This window comes from Nycticebus coucang, chromosome 20 (genome assembly GCF_027406575.1).
Source record: "Nycticebus coucang isolate mNycCou1 chromosome 20, mNycCou1.pri, whole genome shotgun sequence".
Taxonomy (NCBI): Eukaryota; Metazoa; Chordata; class Mammalia; order Primates; family Lorisidae; genus Nycticebus; species Nycticebus coucang.
The window spans coordinates 30,435,653-30,446,043 of NC_069799.1; positions in this window are offsets into that span (position 1 = coordinate 30,435,653).

The window sequence follows — 10,391 nt, forward strand, 5'->3', positions numbered from 1 at the left end:
GGAGTTTGAGTGGTTGGATCGCTTGAACATAGGCTCTAGATGGCATTCTGAGCCAGAGTGAAACCCTGTCTGTAGCAGAAATAAAAAAAAATTAGTTGCAAATGTGGCACACAGTTGCAGTCCCAGCAACTTGGGAAGCTGAGGCAAGAGTTTCACTTGAGCCCATGTAATTGAGGTTGCTGTTAAGTATGATGCCATGGCACTCTATACAGGGTGACAGAAACTGAGTCTCAGAAGTATATAACTATATAAATAAAATAAATAAAAAATAATAAGAAAAGTTGATTCTACTTAAGGATCATAGACATTCCCCCATCTGAAAACCGCACGATGTGTATGAAGCAAACTTTTTCCTCAAAAGAAAAATAGTGACACCTGCATTAATTCTACTGGCTTTTCAGAGCTTTTCTAAAGGTAGGTTATGTCTCCCATGAGTGAGAGTGCTGAAGGGAATGGTACTATAGTTTTTAAAACAGACTGGGGGTGCTGAAACAAAAGGTAAAATATTGTTACAGCAGCAGAGACTCCCATTTAACAAATTCAAGGCTAGCAAGAGATTACAAGCTCTTAGGAGGAAAAGTGGGGAAAATACTTCAGCTAGAAAATATCCACACAATTCCACAGGCAAAACACTTTCAGAGTGTATACAAAGTTCCTCAAGTCTATAGTACAATTTATGTCAGAATACTGTAAGATAAATCCATATCATGGATTTTCTGAGAGTTACCATTTATGATTCTCAAAAATCAGTAAAAGATTACAGCATGTACAAAATATTAAGGTAACATAACCCAAAGAAAATAAATAATATGGAATCAACCATAAAGAATAGATATGTCTAAATTACCTAAGAATTTTTTCTTAACAGTGGTAAATGTGTGAAATGAGAACGATACAAACAACTAAGTAAAATCACAAAAATGGAGATATCAACAGGAAATAAAACGTTTAGACTGGGCATGGTGGCTCACCGCCTATAATCCTAGCATTCTGGGAGGCCAAGGTGGGTAGATTGCCCTGAGTTCAGAGGTTCAAGACCAACCTGAGCCACAGTGAGCTTCCTGTCTCTACAAAAAATATAGAGCATTGTGATGGGCAACTATAGTCCCAGCTACTTTGGAGGCTGAGGCGACAATCACTTAAGCCCAAGAGTTGGAGGTTGCTGTGAGCTATGATGCCTCAGCAGTCTACCCAGGGCCACAAAGTGAGACTCTGTCTCTATAAAAAAATAATAATAAATAAATAGAAAAAAAGTAAAATTAAAAAAACTTCAAACTAACACAATTGACAGAAAAATTAAAAACAAAAACACAAAAAAAGAAATAAAAGCCTTAAAAAAAAACAAATACTCTGAAGTTGAAGAACACAGTGAAAAAAGACTGAAAAATTTTCAAAGTTAATAAAAAAGATATAGAAGTTGACCACACTTCTGTTAGGAGAAACACAGAGAGATCCAGAAAAAGACACATGAAGATCAAAGATTTGAAAGCCACACAAGAGAATCTTGAAAGCCAAAAAAAGAAATAGATGTGTCATTTCTAAGCATGTTCTTATGAGATTACTAGTGGATTTATCCACAGATACCTTCTGTATCAAAAAAAGAGTTGGATAACATAATGAAAGTGCTGAAAGAACAAAAATTTCAAAACTCATATACTATATCCAGTATATAGTATACTACACTATATTATATTCATTTAAACTTACTACACTATATTCATCTAATCTTTCCTTTAAAATGAAGAAAAAAATAAACATTTATCAAGGTAAATGAATGCCAAAAACTGCCAAACAAGAAATGTCAAAGAAAGCCCCTTTCATTGAAAATGAAATTATGCTAGAGAACAATGCTAATTTAGCTAAAAATAAGTAAATCTAAACAAAATAACTAAGTAAACTTACATAAAATTCTGTATTTTTACAGCACTAGCCATGTACACCAGATTTGGTGGGTTCGAACCCAGCCCAGGCCTGCCAAATACCAATGACAACTACGATCAAAAAATAGCCAAGCATTGTGGTGGGCACCTGTAGTCCCAGCTACTTGGGACACTGAGGCAAAAAAATTGCTTAAGCCCAAGAGTTTGAGGTGCTGTGAGCTGTGATACCACAGCACTCTACCTAGGGCAACATAGTGAGACTCTGTCTCAAAAAATAAAACAAAACAAACACAAGAACTAGCCATGCACTGTGGTGGGTGCTTGTAGTTCCATCTATTGGAGAGGATGAAGCAAGAGGCTCTTTTTTTTTTTTTTTTTTTTTGAGACAGTGTCTCACTTTGTCACCCTCCAGCTCTTGGGCTTATGCTATTGTCTTGCCTCAGCCTCCCAAGTAGCTGGGACTACCTGCCACAATACCTGGCTGTTTTTGTTGTTGTTGTTGTTGTTGTTGCAATTTGGCCAGGGCCAGGCTCAAACTCTCCACTCTTGGTATATGCCAACACCCTATTCACTGAGCCACAGGCACCACCCCAGTGAGAGAATCTCTTGAGTTTAAGAGCGTGAGGTGCTGAGCGCTATGATGATGCCACAGCACTCTACTCGAGGACACAGAGTGAGACTCTGTGACAAAATATATATATATATATAATATATAATATCAAACTAAGAAATATAGTTCTAATTTCTGTATCCAACTGAAGTTAGCTTGATATGAGACTGAATTATATTATAGGTCTTTAAGAACATTTTATAATTTCCATTTTTCAAGGTGTTCAGAAAGAAAATATCTATATAATTCATGTAAAGTAACAAGGAAATCAGACTAATTAATTATAAAAATCAATAAAACAGAAATGAAGGTAGTAAGAAAAGAAATGAGGATAACATACCCAGAAGAAACAAAGTAACAGTAACTTTAACTCATTTATATTTAATGCAATTAATTCATTAATCTAAAAAGATATGGCCGAATAGACTTACAAAAAATGAGTTTCTACAATATTAGGTCTAGGGAAGATTCTTTATAGATCTAAGGACTAAAATAGGCTAAAAGTAAAAAGACAAAAAATTCATATGCCGGGCGGCGCCTGTGGCTCAGTGAGTAGGGCGCCGGTCCCATATGCCGGAGGTGGCGGGTTCAAACTCAGCCCCGGCCAAAAAAACCACAAAAAAAAAAAAAAATTCATATGCCACGCAAATAGTAACTAAAAGTTGATGGAGTAGATATAATTCCATGAGATAATATACACTTGTGGCCTAAACAGCCAGGAGGAAAATGTGGTAATAAAAGAGGTCTCTTTACCCAGAATCCTCAATATCTATATATACTTAGGTATATTATACACCTTGTAAAAGTGAGACCCCAATCTCATTTAGGTACATTATATTACATATCTTGAGAAAGTGATAACAGAAGATAGAAAAGCTACTATTTGATGCAATAGACTAAAGCACATATATAATGTCATTGCTTCCAAATATATGAAAGAAGTAAAAGAATAAACAGCAACATGGTCATTTTTAATTTAATACCCAACTTTTCCCTCTTTTAAAAAATTTCAGATTAATAAGGGTACAAACAATTAGGTTACAATGTTTGAATTTGTTTGGTAAAGTTGCACTTGTAGTTGTGTCCCTCACCCAGGAAATACGCCATATAGCCTTAGCTAAAATAACGTTTTCAATAATTAATTGAAAGATTACAAAAAGAATGAGAAAACAGACAACTTGAACATTGTGTATTACTCAGACCTAACAAACATGACAGAACTCTCTAGTCAAAAGTAGCAAAATATGGCTGACCACAGTGGCTCAGAGCTATAATCCTACCACTCTTGGAGGATGTAGCAAGTGGATTTTTTGAGCTCAGGAGAGTTTGAAATGAGCCTGAGCAAGAGTGAGATCTCCTTTCTAAAAAATAGCTGGGCTTTGTGGTGGGTGTCTGTAGTCCCAGCTACTTGGGAGGCTGAAGTAAGTAAATCACTTGAGCCCAAGAGTCTGAGGTTGCTGTGAACCAGAGCACACTAAGGAGGTCAACCAAGTAAGACTCTGTCTCAAGAAAAGCAAAAATAAATACAGTCATATAATTAGTAAACAAATATTAAAAAATACACAACATGTCAGGATTTTGAAATATATTACAAAGAAACAAAAATAAAACCAATTTGGCACTGGCACAAAGACAGGTAAGTACATAATGGAAAATGATAGGATGACCACAAATAAATTCTTATGTGTCTTTAATAAGGTGGTCATGAACACAAAATGGAGAAGAATTTCTTCAAGAAACAATGTGAGGACAGGTATGGTGACTCACGCCTGTAACCCCAGCACTTTGGGAGGTTGAAGGGGGAAGATTGCCTCAGCTCATAGGTTTCAGACCAGCCTGAGCTAGAGCAAGACTCCATTTCTAAAAATAGCCAGGAGTCATGGTGGGTGCCTGTATTGCTGGCTACTTAGGAGGCTGAGGCAATTGACTTGCCCAAGGGTATGATGTTATTGTGAGCCAGGGCACTTGACTGGGGGTGACAAAGTGAAACTCTGACTCAAAAAAATAAAAAAAAAAGAAAAGAATCAATGTGGAAAGCTGCATGTTTACATAACAAAATAGACTTGAACTTATATCTTGCATCACTTACAAATAAATTTTAAATAGATTAAATATGTATAACAGTTATATTTCTAATAAATATAACTATATTATATATATTAACTATATATTATATAGTTAATATTAACTATATATATTTATATAACTAATAAAACTAATATAACTAATAAATATAACTGTTAAAGGAACAAATCGAAAACTAGATCATGACATTTATCTTGGCACTATTTTTTTTTTTGATATGACAATAAATATATAAGCAACAAAAAACAGAACAGGCTTGTTGCCTGTTGTTCAGCAGCTAGGGCTGGCACATTCAAATCCGGCCTGGGCCTGCTAAACAACAATAACAACTACAACAAAAAATAGCTGGGCATTGTGGCTGGTGCCTGTAGTCTCAGCTACTTGGGAGGCTGAGGCAAGAGAATTACTTGAGCCCAAGAGTTTGAGGTTGCTCTGATCTGTAATGCCATAACACTCTACTGAGGGTGACATAGTGAGACTCTCAAAAAAAAAAAAAGTTAGATTTTATGGAATTCTAGCATTTCCACATATCAAAGAAAAAGTTCAGTAGAGTCAAAAGCTGACCTTAGAAATAAGTGAAGCTATTTGTAAATCAGACGTATAATAGGAGATAATACTCAGAATGCATATGTATAAAAGTAATATATGTATATAAACAACTCTTAAAACACAACAGCAAATAATGAATACCTTGATTTAAAAATTGACAGGGGGAGGGGGCAAGTTGGCTGACTGGAGCCAGCTTTCAACAGAGGTGGCAGTCCAGAAGGAGAATTAAAGGACAGAAGTTTAGCAAGTAAGCAGATGGTCTGGAGCTGAGCCAAGAGAGGTTAAAGAGCGTACATCACCCCTGCTGAGGTGAGCTGTGACCCCAAGGAAACAAACAGATACAAAATCCATCACCAAGCAGATGGGAATCCCCTCCCCCATGAGAAGGGATCGCAGTATAATTTCTACAAACAAGTGAGCAGAGTTTAGAACTCCTCATATTTTATCCCACAGGACAGACACTCTAAAAACCAGAACTCCATCCCCAGAGAGGACCCACTAGTGTGCCATGGCATTCTCCCACCAGGCATAAAACTGAACATAGACTCTACCCACAATTCTGAACTCCCAACACTCCCCTCCACTCTCACCCCGAGATCTGGAAGCCTGTCCCCCATGGCGTCCAGGTTTTTGGGCATTTTTCAGAGGTGTGGACAAGGCTTGTGCTGTTGCAGGTCTGTGCTGGGTCTGTGGCATGGGTGTGGAGTGGGGACTGTGAAGCAAGGGAGCCATACAGGAGAGGCAGAAGCAGTGCACTGTGGCACAGTGCAGCAGCAGCAAAAGTGAGAAAAATAGGGCTCACACCCCAGAGACATTTTGGAGAAACAATTCCCACCTCTCTTAGCAACCACAGGGAGCTAGGCCTCTACTCCAGTGGCAGCACTGGTGGAACGGATCGGGGATAGAAACAAAGCCCCATGAGCAAAGAGTACAGCTGAGGAGGTACCTGCCTGGGTGGGGTGCTGCAGGGATGGAGACTAGAATATGCACGGGCTGAGATGGCATACTCCCAGGGTGGGGCTAAGTCAGAATTGCTACTTTTGTGAGCCTAAGATGCACCTAGTCCCCAATGGAGCATAGCAGAGAAAAAAGCAGGCATGGCAGCAAAAACCAGCCCAGGGAAGGGCAGGAACTGAGAGCCATTTATGAGCTCTAACCATGCCCACCCACAACACAGACTGCAGTGTTGGCTGAGACCCCAGCTCCAAGAGAATTGGTGCAGCAGCAGCAGCACAGGGTGGGGCTGAGTCACAGTTTCTGTGAACTCAAACAGTGCCTGGCCCACAGGGGAATATAGCTGGGACAGAAATGCAAATTCTGTGAGAATATAAGTGGCAGCAACATCAATCTGGGGCAGGGCTGGAACTGAGTAACCCCCCCGTCCCCCCAGCTTCCATTAAGCACCCGAGGTTGTCAGACTTCAGCTCCCCCTGCCAGATGGTGACAGAGTGCAGTGGCCTGGCCGAGGAGACATAGATGTCCCAGTGACTCGAGCAGGTGCAAACCCCTGGAGCATGTGCTCATTGGAGGGAACTGGGTCACAGCCCTGTAGGGTTACCAGTGACTTGGTGTGACAGAGGTGCAAAGTGAGGAAGGACGCATCAACCTTCCTAGACTAATTTATTTGCTGGGTGGGCCCTTTTGACTCCACAGATCACTGGAGTGAGTCATATTTGAGCTGACAGCAGACCCCTGCTACCTAGTTGCTGGAGACATTTTGGCCTCTTCCACTTAAGACTAGGTACGGAGTGGGACAATTGATTTGGAACACTTGAACTAGGCCAATCACCTGAGGATTGTCCAAGGTGGTACCCTGGTTGTGTTGTTGTGGGAAGGTTTGATTTTCCTTATCCAGTTATTGCCCATGGGGGGCAGGGTCTCTAACTTGCTGGTATTTCTCCACAGCTGAGACTTCAACTTAGAGTTACTGATTCACTAGGTTGGACAGAGATGAGCTGAAAACAAGACAGAGCCATTTTGCCCCACCACATCAAGCAAGTCCCCAGTGTCTCAGGCCATAGCACTGTAAGGGGAATCAGCAAAGCTTTAGAGAGAAAGCTGCAGTCACCAGACCCAACTCTTGGGCAAGGGCTGGTTAATCACTATACCAGAATCCCGCTACCCAACTTCACCTTATCTACTCATCTAGTCAAACAGTGAAAAACAATCATGGGCAGAATCAGAGGAAAAACTCTGGCAACATGAGTAATCAGAGTAGATCATCTCTCCCGGGGAATGACAAGGTGGACACACCAGAAGATCCCATTCATAAACAGCTGAGATGTCAGAAATAGAATTCAGAATGGGTGGACTGCAAATAAGATTAACAAATAGAGGTAAAGTTTGAATTACAAATTCAAGGAGTATTTCAAAAGTTGTCTCAAGAATTCAATAAATTTAAGACAAAAATCACCAAATATATTGACACATTGAGGCAAGAACTTGCAGCCCTCAAAGGTCTGAGAAATACAGTAGAATCCCTCAGTAACAGAATGATGCAGGGAGAAGAAAGGATTTCACACTTTGAAGACAAAGCGTTGAATGTTCCCAAAAGCTAAAAGAGGAAGAGAAGTGGAGAGCAAAAATGGATCAGTCTCTCAAAGAGCTCTAGGATAATTCATAGAAAACTAATATTCACCTTATAGTAATTCCTGAAGATGACGACGTTGCTTTGAAAGGCCCAGATCCTCTACTCCAAGAGATAATGGAGGAAAACTTCCCAAACATGGCAAAAGATGCTGAAATTCAGATAGCGGACAGTTTCAGAACCCTAACACGACTAAAACCAAATAAAGCGTCTCCCAGACACATTATAATTAACTTCACCAAAGTTAATATGAAGGAGAAAATTCTGCAAGCAGCCAGACATAAGAAAACCACAACCTATAAGGAGAAGAATATTAGAATGACTGTAGATCTCTTTGCTGAAACCTTTCAAGCCAGAAGAGGGTGGTCATCGACCTTTAACCTCCTAAAACAAAAAAATTTTCAACCCAGGATCCTGTATCCAGCTAAACTGAGTTTCATTTATGAGGGAGAAATTAAATCCTTTATGACCTTCACATGTTGAAGAAATTTCCCATAACTAAACCAGCTCTCCAGGATATTCTCAGACCTATCCTCCATAATGACCAGCACAATGCTTTACCACCAAAGTAAACTCACGGGCAGTGCCTGTGGCTCAAGGAGTAGGGCACCGGTCCCATATGCCATAGGTGGTGGGTTCAAACCTAGCCCCAGCCAAAACCCACAAAACAAACAAACAAAAAAAAAAAAAACAAAGTAAACTCACTCAGAAAATTTTGATCAAATTCCAACTTCCACAGTGGCAAAAGTATTAAAAATGTCCACTGGACTTTCAAAAAACTCAATACCCAAAATACTACCAGGCTTTTCAATATTCTCAATTAATGTGAATGGCTTAAATTGTCCTCTACAGAGGCACAGAATGGCCGACTGGATAAAAAACTCAAGCCAGATATCTCCTACATACAAGAATCTCATCTGACCTTAAAAGATAAATATAGGGCGGCACCTGTGGCTCAAGGAATAGGGTGCTGGACCCATATACCAGAGGTGGCAGGTTTAAACCCGGCCCTGGCCAAAAACTGCAAAAAAAATAAATAAATAAAATTAAAAAAAAAAAAGATAAATATAGACTCAGGGTAAATGGATAGTCATCTATAATTCAGGCAAATGGAAATAAGAAAACAGCAGGTGTTGCAATTTTATTCTCAGATACAATAGGCTTTAAACCAACAAAAATAAGTTAAGGATGATCACTTCATATTTGTTAAAGGTAACACTCAACATGATGAAATTTCAATTATGAACATTTATGCACCTGACCATAATGCGCCTCAATTTATAAGAGAGATTGTAACAGACATGAGCAACTTGATTTCCTACAGCACCATGAAGTTGGAGATTTTATGTCTTTTTTTTTTTTGGAGAGACAGAGTCTCACTGTACCGCCCTCAGGTAGAGTGCCGTGGCGTCACACGGCTCACAGCAACCTCTAACTCTTGGGCTTACGCAATTCTCTAGCCTCAGCCTCCCGAGCAGCTGGGACTACAGGCACCCGCCACAACGCCCGGCTATTTTTTGGTTGCAGTTTGGCCGGAGCTGGGTTTGAACCCGCCACCCTCGGCATATGGGGCCGGCGCCCTACTCACTGAGCCACAGGCGCCGCCCGAAGTTGGAGATTTTAACACCACTTTGACAGTGTTGGATAGATCCTCCAATAAGAAACTAAGCAAAGAAATTTTAGACTTAAACTTAATCATTCAACAATTAGATTTAACAGACATCTACAGAACATTTAAGCCTAACAAAACTAAATACACATTCTTCTCATCAGCCCATAGAACATCCTCCAAAATTGATCACATCTTAGTTCATAAGTATAACCTCAGCAAATTTAAAAGAATAGAAATTATTCCTTGCATCTCCTCAGACCATCATGTAATAAAAGTTGAACTCAGTAAAAACAGGAATCTGCATACTCATACAAAAATATGGAAACTAAATAACCTTGTGCTGAATGAAAGCTGGGACGTACACGAGATTCAGGACGTTACCAAATTTTTGGAACAAAATGATAATGAAGACACAAATTACCTGAACCTCTGTGATATGGTAAAGGCAGTCCTAAAGGGGAAATTTATACCATTGCAAGCCCTCCTCAAGAGAATGCAAAGAGAAGAACTTAACAACTTAATGGAACATCTGAAGCAATTGGAAAAGGAAGAACATTCCGATCCAAAACCCAGTAGAAGAAAATAACTAACCAAAATTAGAGCAGAATTAAATGAAATAGAAAAGAAACGCAATATACAACAGATCAATAAATCAAAAAGTTGTTTTTTTGAATAGGTCAATAAAATAGATAAACCTTTGGCTAATGTAACCAGGAATAAAAGAGTAAAATCTCCAATTTCATCAATCAAAAATGCCAAAGATGAAATAACAGACTCCTCAGAAATTCAAAACATCCTTAATAAATATTACAAGAAACTCTATTCTCAGAAATATAAAAATCTGAAGGAAAAAGACCAACATTTGGAAGCACGCCACCTTCCTAGACTTAGCCAGAATAAAATGAAAATGTTGAACAGGCATATATCAAGTTCTGAAATAGCATCAACTATACAAAATCTCCTTAAAAAGAAAAGCCTGGGACCAGATGGCTTCACATCAGAGTTCTACCAAACCTTTAAAGAGGAACTAGTACACATATTGGTTAAACTTTTCCAAAACATAGAAAA